This window comes from Aphelocoma coerulescens, chromosome 4 (genome assembly GCF_041296385.1).
Source record: "Aphelocoma coerulescens isolate FSJ_1873_10779 chromosome 4, UR_Acoe_1.0, whole genome shotgun sequence".
In the NCBI taxonomy this organism is placed as follows: domain Eukaryota; kingdom Metazoa; phylum Chordata; class Aves; order Passeriformes; family Corvidae; genus Aphelocoma; species Aphelocoma coerulescens.
Genome location: NC_091017.1, coordinates 73,555,611 through 73,570,462, shown reverse-complemented (window position 1 = coordinate 73,570,462; position 14,852 = coordinate 73,555,611). Strand labels below are relative to the sequence as shown.

The 14,852-nt window shown below is 45.3% G+C and overlaps 1 protein-coding gene and 1 long non-coding RNA gene across 9 annotated transcripts in view; one reads left to right on the top strand and one right to left on the bottom strand.

Moving 5' to 3' along the window:
- Positions 1–14,852, bottom strand: part of LOC138110051 (uncharacterized) — a 50,500-nt gene that overhangs the window by 27,606 nt on the left and 8,042 nt on the right. The window lies entirely within an intron of this gene.
- Positions 4,041–14,852, top strand: part of ST3GAL5 (ST3 beta-galactoside alpha-2,3-sialyltransferase 5) — a 41,480-nt gene continuing 30,668 nt past the window's right edge. For 4 of the 8 annotated variants that reach the window (XM_069014690.1, XM_069014689.1, XM_069014696.1 and 1 more), the window contains exons 1-3: positions 10,287–10,375; positions 11,164–11,289; positions 14,587–14,780. The gene's annotated coding sequence lies outside the window, so the exon portion shown is untranslated. Of the gene's footprint in view, positions 4,208–6,579; positions 8,733–10,286; positions 10,376–10,775; positions 10,963–11,163; positions 11,290–12,550; positions 12,655–14,586; positions 14,781–14,852 lie in introns of those variants that run through there. The other 4 variants (XM_069014693.1, XM_069014692.1, XM_069014694.1 and 1 more) reach the window with 4 other exon arrangements.

The window sequence follows — 14,852 nt, the reverse complement described above, 5'->3', positions numbered from 1 at the left end:
CATGGGCCTGTTCCAGCCATGGAACCCCCCCCACTGCCTTGCCGTGGGCAGCCGGAGCGGCTCGGAACCCCCCCCTCCACTGCGGCCGAGATTCAGCAAAGCGGCACCTCTGTCCGGCAGAGGTCAGTGACCAACAGCGATAAGCCACATTCCAGCTGCAAGGCCGAGGTGAGATTGACCCTTTTATTGCTGTGAAGAGCTGAAAACCTGAGGGAAGAGAGAGAGGAGATGCTTAAAGCTGAAAGTCTGTTGTGAAGCTATGATATATCAGAGTATCCTGTTGTAAGTTCATGAAGATGTGGGGGGTGGAGTGTTCAAGTCATAAGCAATAGGCAGATGCTGCCGCAGCTGTAATTTCATGAGAAGTTTGGACAGAGAGAGATGAACCAGATGAACCAGATGAGGACTTTTGCTCCAAAGAGGAAAGGAGAAAAACCTCAATTCCTAGAGATGCTTCCAGAGATAGTCTTAAAGATGAAGATGACCCTTTGCTCCCAGGGAAGGAGAAGGGCCTCTGTTTTTTTTTGTTTCTGAACAGCTCAACCTTAAAATTGTACCCCAGAAAACTTTCAAGAGTGGACCCTCGAAAGCAGTTGCGGGAAAAGCTGCAACTCGGGGGAAGGGACTCGCATCGTAAGCAGAGAGACTCCTCTTCCTGAATGGACTGAACAATATTTGGAAGTGGGTGGCTGTCTCGGTGTGATACTGTTTTCATAGCATGAGCAAAAAGAGACTTCTCTTTCTAAATGGACTGAACAAGGTTATTATGGAAGTGGTAAACAGACTGAACATCTTAAGGGTTGTCTTTACATTGTCAGTGGGAGAAGGGAGGAAGGTGGGGGGAGGAGGAGAGTTCTAAAGGTGGTATAATTTTTTTTTCCTTTTCTTCTTTTAGGTCTGTTGATAAACTTCTTTGTATTCATTCGGGTTGGTGCCTGCTTTGCATTTCTCCTAGTTCTTATCTCACAGAAGATGGGCAGTGGTGGGTGTTTTGGACCGGGCCACTGCACTGAATTGGTGTTTCCGCCCGGTTGCAAACCCGACCCGCGACAAAATGGTAGAGACTGCGGGCAATTGATGAGATCTGTGAGATAAAGCTTAATTAGGAGGAATACTGGGCAAAGCAAGTATTAGGTCATAAGTTAAGTAGCATGATAGTGAGAAACTTATATTGTAATTGTACTGAACTATCTAGGGGTGGAATATAGCAGAAGTTGAATGTAATTTTGATAATAATTCTTAAATGTGTCTTCACAGAGGCGAGGGGTGGAGAATGTCATAGGTTAGCAAGCGTAGTCCCAGAAGGGATATCCTTGCTAAGGGGTGCTTACAGCTTCCTCTGGGACCTGATAGAACCTATCAGTGGCCAGTTTGAATATGGACAATTCTTTAAGCCACTTAAAGTTGTGACCGCCTCTGTGATACACACTTAAGAATAGACAAACTCCCCCCCCCAAGCTCTCTCTCGTTTCCGGCGCTGGGACAGGTGGCTGCAGGCCCCGTGCGGGGGCCAGTGGGCCCGGCCAGGCCCTGCTTGGGCCAGGCCGGGCCGGGCCACGGCCAGCCTGGAGCCATGGGCCTGTTCCAGCCATGGAACCCCCCCCACTGCCTTGCCGTGGGCAGCTGGAGCGGCTCGGAACCCCCCCCTCCACTGCGGCCGAGATTCAGCAAAGCGGCACCTCTGTCCGGCAGAGGTCAGGGACCAACAGCGATAAGCCACATTCCAGCTGTAAGGCCGAGGTGAGATTGACCCTTTTATTGCTGTGAAGAGCTGAAAACCTGAGGGAAGAGAGAGAGGAGATGCTTAAAGCTGAAAGTCTGTTGTGAAGCTATGATATATCAGAGTATCCTGTTGTAAGTTCATGAAGATGTGGGGGGTGGAGTGTTCAAGTCATAAGCAATAGGCAGATGCTGCCGCAGCTGTAATTTCATGAGAAGTTTGGACAGAGAGAGATGAACCAGATGAACCAGATGAGGACTTTTGCTCCAAAGAGGAAAGGAGAAAAACCTCAATTCCTAGAGATGCTTCCAGAGATAGTCTTAAAGATGAAGATGACCCTTTGCTCCCAGGGAAGGAGAAGGGCCTCTGTTTTTTTTTGTTTCTGAACAGCTCAGCCTTAAAATTGTACCCCAGAAAACTTTCAAGAGTGGACCCTCGAAAGCAGTTGCGGGAAAAGCTGCAAGTCGGGGGAAGGGACTCGCATCGTAAGCAGAGAGACTCCTCTTCCTGAATGGACTGAACAATATTTGGAAGTGGGTGGCTGTCTCGGTGTGATACTGTTTTCATAGCATGAGCAAAAAGAGACTTCTCTTTCTAAATGGACTGAACAAGGTTATTATGGAAGTGGTAAACAGACTGAACATCTTAAGGGTTGTCTTTACATTGTCAGTGGGAGAAGGGAGGAAGGTGGGGGGAGGAGGAGAGTTCTAAAGGTGGTATAATTTTTTTTTCCTTTTCTTCTTTTAGGTCTGTTGATAAACTCCTTTTTATTCATTCGGGTTGGTGCCTGCTTTGCATTTCTCCTAGTTCTTATCTCACAGAAGATGGGCAGTGGTGGGTGTTTTGGACCGGGCCACTGCACTGAATTGGTGTTTCCGCCCGGTTGCAAACCCGACCCGCGACAAAATGGTAGAGACTGCGGGCAATTGATGAGATCTGTGAGATAAAGCTTAATTAGGAGGAATACTGGGCAAAGCAAGTATTAGGTCATAAGTTAAGTAGCATGATAGTGAGAAACTTATATTGTAATTGTACTGAACTATCTAGGGGTGGAATATAGCAGAAGTTGAATGTAATTTTGATAATAATTCTTAAATGTGTCTTCACAGAGGCGAGGGGTGGAGAATGTCATAGGTTAGCAAGCGTAGTCCCAGAAGGGATATCCTTGCTAAGGGGTGCTTACAGCTTCCTCTGGGACCTGATAGAACCTATCAGTGGCCAGTTTGAATATGGACAATTCTTTAAGCCACTTAAAGTTGTGACCGCCTCTGTGATACACACTTAAGAATAGACAAACTCCCCCCCCCAAGCTCTCTCTCGTTTCCGGCGCTGGGACAGGTGGCTGCAGGCCCCGTTGCAGGGGCCAGTGGGCCCGGCCAGGCCCTGCTTGGGCCAGGCCGGGCCGGGCCACGGCCAGCCTGGAGCCATGGGCCTGTTCCAGCCATGGAACCCCCCCCCACTGCCTTGCCGTGGACAGCCGGAGCGGCTCGGAACCCCCCCCTCCACTGCGGCTGAGATTCAGCAAAGCGGCACCTCTGTCCGGCAGAGGCCAGTGACCAACAGCGATAAGCCACATTCCAGCTGCAAGGCCGAGGTGAGATTGACCCTTTTATTGCTGTGAAGAGCTGAAAACCTGAGGGAAGAGAGAGAGGAGATGCTTAAAGCTGAAAGTCTGTTGTGAAGCTATGATATATCAGAGTATCCTGTTGTAAGTTCATGAAGATGTGGGGGGTGGAGTGTTCAAGTCATAAGCAATAGGCAGATGCTGCCGCAGCTGTAATTTCATGAGAAGTTTGGACAGAGAGAGATGAACCAGATGAACCAGATGAGGACTTTTGCTCCAAAGAGGAAAGGAGAAAAACCTCAATTCCTAGAGATGCTTCCAGAGATAGTCTTAAAGATGAAGATGACCCTTTGCTCCCAGGGAAGGAGAAGGGCCTCTGTGTTTTTTTGTTTCTGAACAGCTCAACCTTAAAATTGTACCCCAGAAAACTTTCAAGAGTGGACCCTCGAAAGCAGTTGCGGGAAAAGCTGCAACTCGGGGGAAGGGACTCACATCGTAAGCAGAGAGACTCCTCTTCCTAAATGGACTGAACAATATTTGGAAGTGGGTGGCTGTCTCGGTGTGACACTGTTTTCATAGCATGAGCAAAAAGAGACTTCTCTTTCTAAATGGACTGAACAAGGTTATTATGGAAGTGGTAAACAGACTGAACATCTTAAGGGTTGTCTACATTGTCAGTGGGAGAAGGGAGGAAGGTGGGGGGAGGAGGAGAGTTCTAAAGGTGGTATAATTTTTTTTTCTCTTTTCTTCTTTTAGGTCTGTTAATAAACTTCTTTATATTCATTCAAGTTGGTGCCTGCTTTGCATTTCTCCTAATTCTTATCTCACAGAAGATAAACAGTAATGAGTATTTTAGACCAAACCACTACACTAAATTGGTGTTTCCGCCCGGTTACAAACCCAACCCGCGACACCAGCATGAGGTGAGAGAGTTAATTATTACTTGCTAGAACAAAATGCCAGACCCTGAGGTGAGGTTTTACTGTCTGGGATAAGTCAATACATGGAATTTACTTTGGTAACATCAGAGAGGGCTGGTAGTACAGCACAGCTCTGCAGTGTTCTCCATAGCATTGGCCAGAGAGGGGACAGCAAAGGCTGGAGGACCCCAGCTGAGATGTTCTGAATTCCCAATGACCCTCAGTCCTAGTACCTCTGTGCCTTCTTGAGCGTCCCCATTGAAACATTTCTGGCTGCATCCCTATCCTTCCCACCACCTCTCAGCACATTACCCATGACCCAGGCATCACCCTTAAAGGTGCCTGTCTCTCTTTTTTTGGGCTGCAACACGTGCTGAGGATATCATAGATGTGCAGGTGATTCACCTGCTGTTGATTTGGTCGTCGCTGCTTGTCATGAATTAAAACCCCAAACCTCAGGTCTTTGCAGCCCTTTGTCAGAGCTGTCTGCAAAATCACCTCCTAGGCCAAAGAAGTGCCAGGGCTGGGGACAGGACAGGGCTTGCAGAGGCTGTTTTTGAAGACAAATCAGGCTTCAAGAAAAAAAGATGTGATGAGGATTTCATACTGGCTTTATACAGGGCTTAAATGCCAGTGCTAAATTAGGGCATGACATGGATGGTGCTCAGCAGGGAGGAGGAAGGGGAAGCTGAAGGGAGGGAGACTATCTTTAGAAACACTTCCTCACTGCTGGTCTGGATCCTGATACATGCAGCTGTGCTAACCTTTGTACTTATGATATCTGTATTAGTTATTTATACATATATATGCATATTATTCAAGAATATTCTTTCAGTTATGCCTCTGGGAGGATTTCACCCTGCTAAACCCAGCTGCAGTGAGCAGGGGGTTGATCAGAGCCAGCCCAAACCTGCCACCTTGCTTTGCAAGCAGCATGTGCCAACTGAGCAGAGCAAAGGGCCAGAGGGCACCAGTGCTGCTTCTCCTCTCCCCCTCTGTGGAGGTGTGTGCAGGACAGCAGCGTCCCAGTGCTGCTTCTCCTCTCCCCCTCTGTGGAGGTGTGTGCAGGACAGCAGCGTCCCAGTGCTGCTTCTCCTCTCCCCCTCTGTGGAGGTGTGTGCAGGACAGCAGCGTCCCAGTGCTGCTTCTCCTCTCCCCCTCTGTGGAGGTGTGTGCAGGACAGCAGTGCCCCAGTGCAGCACACCCTCACAGTGGCTGTGAGATGTCCCCATGTGTTGCAGGCTTCCTTGGAGAGGGACTCCACAGTTTTAAATAAAATCTCTCTACTCCTTCCCAGCACAGCTCATGGAAAGGAATCACAGAATTATTTGGGTTGGAAGGGACCATTAAAGGTTTCCTAGTCCAAACCCTGCAATAAGCAGGGACATTCTCAACTAGATCAGGTTGCTCAGAGCCCCGTCCAACCTGGCCTTTAATGTTTCCAAGGATAGGGCATCCACCACTTCTCTTGGCAACCTGTGCCAGGGTTTTACCACATTCATTTTAAAAAAACTTCTTCCTTATATCAAATCTAAATTCACCCTCTTTTGGTTTAAAACTATTACCATTACCCCTTGTCCTATCAAGGGGGACACTGCCAGTAGCTGACATACAATTAAATATTCTATGCAAAGCTGACAACAAATTACAAATGAGCAGGCAGAATTTGGAGCTCTTCTCACTTCTCAGGAGAAGTCTCTAATTGCACAGAGCTAGCACTTCGCTTCCCCTTCCAATTCCAACCTGTTTACTTGCTCTCCATCATGCTGTGCTCCCATGTTTTACTGCAGGCAGCAGGTAGGAGAGATAGGAAGCAGTTGAGAATTTCTCCAGGGACACTTTATGGTCGGATTCTGCCAGGTGCCAGCTCTGAAACATCAGGCAGTTTGCACTCAGGCTTAAGAATATGGTGAGGACAATGATGGGCTGTTTGTACTGCACCATGCTATTTTTAAAAGCCCTGCCCCTAAGCTGAGATACAAACCCTTCCTTATGGCTGTTAGAAGTGACACACACTGCCTTCTCATTAATTCTTCCTCTTTTTAAAATTAATTATTTTTAAATTCTCAATGTGTTTCCTTTTTGTTAGCAGAAGCATAAAAGGTTATCTCCAAACTATGGTTTGATTGTATGTATGTGTGTATATATATAAGTACATCAATATACATAATTTTTGATGCATCGCTTCAACTTTTCATGAAAGATTGAGATGAAAATAATATTCCTGAGGAAATCAGAAAACAAGGGTTGGACCCAGCAATCCAGTGTTAAACAAACTGTGCAGCTCTGAGAGTGCATACAATTATGCATATAAATACAAATAAATAAAAGACTTCCCAGTAATGAAGAAGTTAATCATAGTGATTTCTTTGCAGAGCAATAACTGTTCATGCAAATAATCTCCTTGAAATTTGGTGAACACCTGCCAGCTCAATTGCTTTGATACTGTGTGCCACAAGACAGTTTATTCACGTTGCCTTTGCAAGGCTGGGAATGAGCAATTGTGAAGCACCTGAGACTGATGTCCTCATGGCACTGCACATGTAGTTGTCTTTAAATCCAGTTTGACTAAGGGACAAAGGAGGAATTTCCTTGGAGATACTAATCCTGTGGCTTTTCTGGCTCTGCTAAGGATGGAAAACCAGAGCTTTGCATTGGAAAATACACATCTGAGTGATGGAAAGCTATGGAAAATGTGATTTATGATGAGGTTTAAATGTTGCAGCTGGGAAGTTTGGCTGGAGATGGAGAACAAGTTGATCCAACCACCAAGAGAGGAGAGATAAAAATCACACAGCGTATTTTTTCCAAACACTTATTTGGCTGAGAATTCAAAACTACCACAGTTCTGGGTTAAGCAAATTGATTATTGACTATTTATAAGGAAAGGCTCCTTCTCCAATGTATCTGCACTCAGTGGAGAAACACACACCTGAAAAATCATGCAAAATTTGACCTGGGAAATTCTGGCTTCCCTCCCCAATTACACGTTTGATATTAAATGCTCAGCCAGAGGCAGATTGGTGCACCATGGCAGCAACCTCTCACTTCCCCTGCAGCTTATTCATCCTTTGGCCCAAGTGTCAGGTGAATGGTTTCACGAATTCCCATTCCTTTCCCACACAGACTTTCTACTAGCTGCTTAGCACATGGAACTCAATCCTTGCCCTTTGAGCATCCTCCACCCCAGCAGCAGCCCCAGGGCTCACCCAGACACTCCAGGCTTTGCCTATGGAGGACATTGGCAAGAAACAGCTTTAACCACATAAAAGAAAACCATTTCACACCCAGCAACCATTGAACCAAGGAAATCCATGCCACAAGATATGTCAGTGATGAGAAGTCTAAAGGGGTTTAAGAAGAGATTTGGCCAGTTCATAGAGGGCAGGGCCCTCAGGAGCTCTGGGGCTGGCAGGCCTGGTCACAGCCTCTGCTTCAGGAAATCCTTCCATCACTAATTGGCAAAGTCTGTGAAATAATAACAGAGAATGGATCACCCTCTACCTGCCCTGTTTTTTAGTGGCACTGTTGGAAAGTAATACTGGGCTATGGACATTTTTGACTAGACCCAGTGTAGGTATTTTTCTGGGGTTGCTGGATGAAACCCCTCTGCCTGAGCCTGTTGTGTGTGGTCATTTGAAGCTGTGGTGAGGAGACATAAGGCCAATGTTATGGTGGTGTTCTACAACTGTTTAATACTGGCACAGTTAACTGGTTCAGAGCAATACCAACTCACCCAATACACACCAACAAGTGTTTCCATTTTATAACACTACTCATCTGCACTACAGTGGTGTCAGGGAGCTGCTCCTTGCACAGTCCCTGTGCCTTGCACCACCACAAAACCCCAAAACTTTTAAGTTGAGACCGTTGTTTCAATATTTTCTTTATCTTTTTTTAGTCTTTGGCTGTTGATGCTGACAGTGTTGAAATACAAGGAACTGTATCTTTGCTCAGTGGTTTTGCTTCTCAAATCACTACAGCTCTGGGAGAACGTGAGCTTTCAGAGGATGTCTCTGTGCTGTGATGCACTGCCTTGGTCTCCCTTTCTGATTCTGGGGAACACGACCATGTTACAGACTCTTGTAGCCAGCCATGGGGTTTTCCTGGTTTTCTGAGCCTGCCCCTTGATGACCACTCTGATTTTGCCTTGACCCAGGGTTCAGTGCATCCTGTTATTTCACTGACTTCCTTGTCCACACTGCTGGGTTGGGACACCAGAGCTCCAGAGTTTCTGTAAGTGGTCCTCACAGCTTCTCTTTTCCATCACCTTCATCTTCTTTCCAGCAGGTTTAGCTGCTCAGAAATCCCATTCCCATAGTCAGTCCTGGCTTGAGGCAGGAGGTGGAACAAATGGTCTCTCCTTCAGTTCTAACTATTATCCTTCCTATTTAGGTTTTGTGGTTGGAGTGCTGGGTTATTCCTTGCAGTGGAGAGCTGAATTTAGAATTAGCACTATGTGACGGTCCTCCCTGCCTCTGGATCCACCAGCATCCAGTGCAGTGCTGGGGTGGAGCTGCAGAAACAGGTGATTCGGGAAGTGCTTTCCTCTACATCCCTTTCTTAAAGGCCATAAGGCTGCTTTTGGCTTCAGGTCTGACCCTCACCAACTAACTGTGCCATCAGGCTGTTGGCAATAAACCTGTTTACAAAGCAGGGTGATTCTTGCTTCAATAAGTGTTCTGGTGGAGCCAGGTGAGGGCTGTGCAGAGTTACAGGCTAGTGCTAAGGCTGCTGACTCTGGCTGCTGGCAACAACCCTAGCAAGCCTCCCCTCGGAAACCAGGAGACCAAACCCAGCCAGGCTGGGGTCTAAGGCAGCATGGTGGGAAAAGCTGTTTTCAAATTCAGCTCATTAATCCCCAGCACACATGTATGCTCCAGCACAGCTGGGCTGGACAAAACCATAAATTTAGATCATTTGACATCTGGCCATAAAAAATGATGAATTCATGACTGAATGAATTATTTTGCTCTTTCATCCTATCTAGACTCTGATCTACATTAACTAAACCAGTCGGTGCAACTTTTCTAAATTGATTTTAAATTGACCTAATTAAAACAATAACAGTACATAATGGAGCTGTACTTAACCCAATTTAACCCCTCTTGAGATCAATTACACTAGAATGCAGTAATTTGCAGGCAGAAGCTAAAACAATTTAAGAAAGACTTGGGACAGGTTATGAACCCTTGTGATGCAGGTACATTGAAGACCTCAGAGGAATGGGGAACGCGCTGGTGCAAACTACCCATGGTTATAGGACCAAATATCACCTGAGCGTCCCATCTGAGTTAGTCTGGATTCAGTTCACCCCATTTCTCCTGCTGCTCTTTGTTTACTATTAAAGTTATCTTTAGCCCTTTAATGAAGGGCTTGCTTTTCTTTTCTCCCTGAAAGGAGAGAAGGAGTGAAGATATGTCAACTTTTCTATCATTTTAAGCAATGTTGCCATCCCTGACTAGTAATTGGTGTTGTCAAAGATAATCAGTAAAGTCAAAATTATTGTTACATGGCAGTGAGTGGGGTGTATGGGTGAGTGCTCTCCAAACCACTAAGACTTGATTAATTAGGGTTTAATACGTACATTTGCTGAGGGGTGGATCTGAGTTACAGAAGATTAGGTTGAAGAGATGAGGAAATCCTTGCTGTGTTGCTCTACCTCTCTGGAAGTGGCAACTCCATCACTCATCACCTCCTGGTTCCTTTGATGAACTGAATTCTCCTCCAACTGGTCCATAAAGGCACCATTTCTTCCTGGTCTCTTTCCAGCAAGGTATCAACTCTCTCTTCCAGAAATCAGGAAGCTAAACATAAACCCAAATGAGAGGGAGAAGTGGAAAAGCAAGCAAGAATTTACTAAGAAGCCAAGCATGTGGAGATAAAACCCCAGGAGAAATAGAGGCAGGCAATGAGTGAGGAGAAGATGGGAACAAGCACTGGGCCACTTCATACAGACACCAAACAGACAAGTTGCTGCTGCTGCTGCTGCTGCTGCTCTGGTCAGGAAAGCAGCTGGGCAGAAACCACTGCCAGCACAAGCCTGCAGAGCATGCCCATGGTGTTGAACCAGTGGTATGGCAGGCAGAGCATCACCAGGTGCAGAGAGGAAATCTCGTTCTTGTGAAACCACGTGGGAAGAAGTCACCTGGGAGACACCATTAAGGGAGGGTAAGAGTAAGCAGAGCCTTTTACAGACCCGGCACTGCTGGGGGGATGCGGGCATGTGTCTGTTTGTGCTGTTAGCAGAAGCAGTGCCAGCTCATTGTGCAGTCAGTTGAACAAGGTCCTGCTACAGAGAAAACAGGTTCTGGTGAAGCACTTTTGTTCATGAACTGAGGAACAAGGAGGTGGCACTCTGCTGCTGTGATAGTGAGTCACTCTGCTGTTGTGATAGTCCCAGAAATGCTGCCTGGGAAAGGGAGATTTAAGGAGCAAGGTGGTCACTGCAAGTCTGGTTGCTCAATACACCTGGCTGACAGCCAAAGCGTGGAAGGAGAAAGTAAACGCTTTCTGCTTCACCTACGTGCTGCATCCAGTGTATAGCATGACACACCGGGCAGGCTGAAGGCCAACAAAAGGCATGTCCAGAAAGCTGCTGGAAGTGGGCCAGACGTGCACAGTGGTCTGTGCAGAGCAGAGCCGGGTGCACTGTGCAGGCTGGGAAGCAGTGTGATTAATGTAGGAGACACGCACATGGCAGTAAAACCAGAGGGATGCTGCCAAGCTGTGAGGAGAAACTAAATCACATCAGGAAGGTGAGATTTTTTGTTCCAGCTGTATACTGGAATCTCCTCATACATTCTTCCAGTGCCTGCAGAGACAAAAAGTAGCTGCAGATGAGTCAAAATTAAACATCAGAGAACTGCATGTGCCCTACCTGGAAAGTCTGAACACAGTAAACTCTATCCTTAATGATAAAGATAAGGCTTATTCCTTTATTATTTTTATTTCCATAGAAGTCACAATAACTATTGGGGAACAACTGTATTTCACAAGGAGCACCACTTACCCTAGGGATGCCACATCTTGCCCTCAAAATGGGGAGCAAAGAAGGATCTGGACACTTGTATGCAGAGCATCAGGTAAAAGCAAGTGTGAAACAATGACATGATTGTTGGTATTAGATGACAAACCTGTCTCCCAGCTAAGTCTTGTTATTGCAAATATTTTTGGCAGTGTCATTTTAAGCAGACAACCAGAGGAGCAAGGCACTGGTTTCTCTCAGTTTGCTACAGGGGGTTGGATAAACATCACTTAAAGGGACATGTGCAATACCATACCATTTTTAGTATGTTACTGATGATAAAGGGTCATAAAATTTTTAAGTTGGGTTTTTTTTTTTTCCATATATGACCTTTGTTTAATGAAAAATGATGGCAGATTTACTCAAAACAAACTGTAGTCATTAGAAGTTACAAAGAAAATGGAGTTGTTGCTCTCAGGTACTAAAATAAGACCTATACCAACAGCCATCATCTTTACCCAGCCCTTCTGGGTGGTTATGAACCTAGTGCTGAGAAGTTTGCATGGTCTGAGACTTCTGGGGTTTTAATGCAAGTTCTCTTCATCCCAGCTTCATCCCCAGTGAAGGATGGGATGACACAAGCAAGGTCAAACCCTGTCATTTGCGAAGACAGGAAGCACCAAGGGTGCTTACACTGAATTAGATTAGATCTTCACCAGGCCTTTTAGAAGAGTTTCTGTTGCATTAAAACTCCACTTTTTTTTGGTAGGAATAAGTAAAGATGGCTGGTAAGTAAACTGAGCTCTGTCTCCTTACTATTAATTAAATAGTAGCAATACTGATTGATAAGAAAGCCAAATACCTCATTTTCCAAAAGAGTTATCCACCTTACTCTTGACATCTTTCACCAGAAGCAAGAAACACCTTCCCTAATATAGGGTAAGTGATCAGAAGTATATAGATATGAATATAATTAGTACAGAATACCATTACTTTATCAGCAACATCTACAACTCTAATCTGATTTAAATAACTGCATTCTATGGATCTTCTGTGTGGTTTGCAAACTGGTGACTCCCTATGAACTCAGATTAATTTTTACATCTCTGCTTGCTGCTGCTGCTGAAGAAAAGCTGTGATGAGGTGACTCACTGCCACACTCATGCATGAACCATCTGAAACACCACATTTTTTCATCTCCAGTTCTGCAGATCCTTGTTCCTGTAATGACTAATTAAATTAGCTTTTTTTGTTGTTTTGTTTTCTTTTCCACCCTAGTATTTTAATACTGTTCAACCTTGCTCAAGGCTTAAGACAAGGTCTGTGTATCTGCTTGCCTGACCTTGTTTATCTGAAATTTGATGCTGGTTTCTCTTGAGGTTCATCTGACCCAGCCTCCAGGCCTCCCACAGTGATGTGGATATTGGAGCCAGGTGTTCTGGGCTTCCTTTGGCAGCAGCCAAGAGAAATAGGCACATTTAAGGTAGGATTGACTCTCCTTCATGTAGCCAGGTCTGCAGCAGGGTGCTAAGACCCCACACTATTATTACATTCCCCACAATCATACGTGATTGCATCAAACAACTCCTAAAATCAAGGAGGACATTTGCAATGAATTTTATTATGTCTTTTCATTACTGGCTATGGTAGACATGTTTGTCAACATAACCACAGCGAGTGCAGTCTACTCCAGCAAATCCTCTGGGAGAGTGTCCCACCAATATTTCTCTCAAAAGAAGTAATAGAAAACATCTTTTCATTTAAAGACTGTGCCTGGCCCCTATGGCCACAGCAGTGGTGAATGTCCTTAGTGCTTGCTGTTTGTTATGGAACAGAAAATTAGGATAATAAGCAATTCTGGATTTCCCCGGAAGCTACTTCACCCTTATGCTTGTTAATGCATTGCTTTCTCTCTAATGCTTTTAAACTAGTAAACTTCAGAACAGTAAGTGTTTAATAGTGACATAAGTGCACTTCCATTTGGGGAGGGAATTAAACTATAATGATGTCAGGATGTTTATACTAAAATATTTGTGGCTTTTCCTGGTAGGATGCCTCTGCGAAAGAAAACCTCATGCAAACAGAAAAGTTCATACCCCTAATTAAAGCAGTAATAATCTTTACAAGCGATTACAACACTAAAGGCCAGGCTGACATCCCCAAAGTCCTACTGACAAAGCTTGCTGCCTGTTGCCTTGCTTTAAGCTGTGCCAGAAAACCTCCTGACAAGTGAATTGGAAGCACTTTCAGAGGCAGAACTGCAGTGTCACTCAGCTGCTCCGGCACTTGTTGTGCTCCGGTACCAGCACCAGCACATCGATGCTGCCATGCCTTAGGTCTTCTCTGCTTGAAGTGTTAAACACCACCCTAGGCCTACAAAGGGAATTCTTTATAAAAACTAACTTTAGGGCTAACAAAGGGCTCACTGGTCTCTAATCAGGGAAAGAAAAAGTCTGTAAAAGGGCATTTAAGCAACCAGTATCTCTTCTGCATTAATATTTCCCACACGTTTTGGAAAGACTTCTCTTTCTGCTACCATTCTCAGAGAACAGATTCCTGGCCAGTTAAAGTCTCAGCTCAAAATAAAAAAGGCTTAGGTTGACCTCGGGTTGCATCCCAGAGAAGGAAATGTCTTGGCTCTGCTCAGACTGCCACGGAAGGAAGCTCTGTGAGCACTGTCAGAGAGACAGCAATTGCTGCTTTGATAGAAGGGATAAAGGGCAAAAAGGGAATATAGCAGGGAAACAGCAATGTTGGTGGAGGGGATGATACTGCAGCACTGCTGGAGGGAAAGGAAATTCCAGGAAAAGCCCCGGTCCCTCTCTCACATTTGGTGCTGTGATGCAGGGCAGGGATGGGCAGCCCTTGGGGTACGTTACAAGAGACTGCGACATCCTCTTCTATCTGCAAGGCAGACAGCTCTCAGCAAAGCAATGCAATGTGAACTGCTGCCACATTCACCTGCTCCAGAGTACACCAGTCCATCCCAAGTACTCCCCATGTTCCTGTAGAACTGGTGTCCTGCAGTTGTCAGCTCATGGAGATCACGTGTGTTACTATGCAAGACTTAAAAATAATACTCAAGCAAGGTGAATGACAGCTTTTCTTTGATAACAAACAATGCAAAAATAACAAAATGTGTCTCTGTTTGTGTTTTAAAACACAGCGTGCTTCCCACAAATTATTTTGGTGCTTTCTCACTCAGCCCACCCTTGAAAGCAAAGATTAAACCTGCAGTGTTTTCTCTTGGACTGGCCACAGAGCTGTATTCGTACTGCTGCTGCACTGAGGCAGCATCTAAATGCCCAGGACTTCACAGCCTTTAGCCACAATCTCTCAGCAACAAACCTAGCAGCAGAGAGTGCAGAAACAACATGCATTTCAAAGATGCATTTTTTTGGGTTTTTTTTAACAGAAATGAAAACAGAATGGAAACAAAACCAGAAAGAATAGACAATGCAAATTTAAGTCAAAGTAAAAACATACAGATGGAACATCCAAAGCATGGAGAAGGTCCAAAGATACCTCCAAGCAATCCTGCAACTGGGTTTTCATGTTACATGCTTTTGCAGGAAGAATTCTTCATCAATCCATTACAGCATCAAAACGGTAAGTCTGCTTCTCCATCTGAAATGCCACATCTTAAACAAGTCATTTGGCAGCAGTGGGAAGGGTAAAACT